The 2,131-nt window shown below is 58.8% G+C and overlaps 1 protein-coding gene across 3 annotated transcripts in view; it reads left to right on the top strand.

The window, feature by feature from the left end:
* The first annotated feature begins 236 nt into the window (after window positions 1-236).
* Window positions 237-2,131, top strand: part of OTX2 (orthodenticle homeobox 2) — a 37,796-nt gene continuing 35,901 nt past the window's right edge. The window contains exons 1-2 of one of the 3 annotated variants that reach the window (XM_077323995.1): window positions 237-309; window positions 1,174-1,330. The gene's annotated coding sequence lies outside the window, so the exon portion shown is untranslated. Of the gene's footprint in view, window positions 310-1,018; window positions 1,331-2,131 lie in introns of those variants that run through there. The other 2 variants (XM_077323997.1, XM_077323994.1) reach the window with 2 other exon arrangements.

The raw sequence follows: 2,131 nt of genomic DNA, 5'->3' as shown, positions 1-2,131 counted from the left end.
ACAGTATTTTAAAAGTGATCTCTCCCCCCCCCCCCCCCGGCCGACTCTCCTGAACTGAGTGGCAAATCTTTCTCCCTCTCTCTCCCCCACCCCTCCTTCCCTCTCTCTCTGTCCCCCCTCTCTCCTCACAGCGCTTCCCCTCCAATCGGGCCGCCTCGGAGCGCGCTTCCCCCCGCCCCGCCGCACTTCACCCCCCCCTCCCTCCTCCCTCCCCTCCCTCCCTCCCCCCCTTCCCTTCCCAATATTTACTGATAGCCTAATGTGCTGCCTTTTCCCTCCGCTCTCTGTCGCTCCCGCAAGGCAAAGAAGGTAAACCCGAATTCGGGGCTCGCTCCGGCTGCCGCCGGAGAGGGGTGTGTGGAGGAGGGAACCAACAAACCAAAAAAAAGAACCCCTGGATCTGAGTGTGTGTATCTGTGTGTGTGTGTTTGAGCGCCCGCGTATCTCTGTATTTGTGGGTCTGTGTGTGTGTGTGTGATGTGTTAAAAAATAAATACATAACCGATTTGCTCTTTATTGATTTGTTTCTTTCTTAGATTAGATTTTTGTCTTCGGTCACCCCCACCCCCACCCCCACCCCCACCCCCACACCCCACCGTGCGGAGTTGCGCCCTGCCTTATTCCTGCCCCCCCCCGCCCCCCCCCGAGTCTGTTTTTTTTATTCTTCCCTTCCCTTTCTTTCCCTTTCCTTTCCTTCCCTTCCCTTTCTTTCCCCCCTTCCCTCCTTCTCCCTTTTCCCCCCTTCGGGCGTGCAAAGTGTCAATCACGGCGCCGCTCGCCATTGGTTGGGAGCCGGCGTCAAAAAAAGTTGCCCGCCAGCCGATTCCCCCCGCACAAGCCAGCCGGGGAGAGCGGGAGACGAAAAAGGCTCCGCCGAACCGCCTCCTGGCCTCTCCTAGCCAAGTCCGTGCGCTCCGGCGGCGCTGAAGCCTGCTTCCCGGCGCCCCTTGGCCAGCCTCAGCCTCAGCCCAAGCGGGTGGGAGGGTGGGTGGGAGGGAGGGTGGGCGGGGGTCTCGGCTGCTTTTCTCCCAACCTTGGGACGAGCCTCTCCCTCCTCGTCCGCAGACCCCCGGCTCCAGCAGAGCAGCCCCCTCCCCTCCCCGCCCCTCTCTCTTTTTAAAAACTTCTTGGCGCAGAGTTCCCCTAACCCCCCTCTGTGGTTCTCTTTTGTAGGGGCGATTCTCGGATGGGAAACTGACCGAGGGCTGATCTCGGCCTGCTAAGTTGTTGGGGCGTTGTAGTTGTATTTTTTTTTTCCCTCCGAAAATTTTTTTTTGGAGGGGGGGAGAGGGTTTCCTTCGGAGCGGCGGCGGGTCGATCAGCTTGGGAGGTAAGTTGTGGAGGGTGTGTGTTTGTGTATATCTGTGTGTGTGTGTGTAGGGAGGGGGGGTGTTTGGGAATACTCTGATTTAGCTAGATTCAAGTGTTAGTCGGAAGGAGCGCAACGAAAAGCAGAATCCAGTAGCCCCTTGAAGACCCACAAGGCGTGAGCTTTCGAGTGCTTGCACTCGAAAGCTCACGCCTTGAATTGATCTTTGTGGGTCTTCAAGGGGCTACTGGACTCTGGTCTGATTTAGCGAGTTCCCACTGCCTTGTCCCTGTTTGCTCACCCATCCCCCGGCCCTCATCCTTCACCCATTTCTCTCGACCTAGACGGCCTTTCTTCCTTGGCCCGAGAATTTGAATGTGTCGCTTTCGGGGAGCGGGAGGAGGGGGCTTGGTTGGTAGGGAACGGTGGCCAGAGGTCGGCTTCCCCCCACCCCACTCCACCCCACACCCCACCCCACCCCCACCCCCACCGCCGTTTCAGGTGCTCCTACAGCCCTAGATAAGGCGGACAAACGAGAGGAAAAAAATATGGATCCTTTCGGATTCGGATTGCCCCCTTTATCTTCCTCTTTTCTCCCCCCGCAGCAGATAGGACCCGCCGAGGGTGGGTGGGGGTGGGGAGGGCTGGTGGGATCTGGAGGGGGGGGGAGAGGTTAAATTCTTCTGGGGCTCATCCCCCCCCCCAGCCGCGAGGAGGAATTGCTTTTCATTCACTGGGGAAGCTGAAGACCCTCCCCCCTGGTAAAAACCGGGGGAAGGGGGGGGGAAACCAGAAATTCAAACGCGGCTGCATCCCTCCCCA

Source organism: Paroedura picta, chromosome 2 (assembly GCF_049243985.1).
Source record: "Paroedura picta isolate Pp20150507F chromosome 2, Ppicta_v3.0, whole genome shotgun sequence".
In the NCBI taxonomy this organism is placed as follows: domain Eukaryota; kingdom Metazoa; phylum Chordata; class Lepidosauria; order Squamata; family Gekkonidae; genus Paroedura; species Paroedura picta.
The sequence above is the reverse complement of the archived record's forward strand: the minus strand, read 5'-3'. Positions and strand labels throughout refer to the sequence as shown.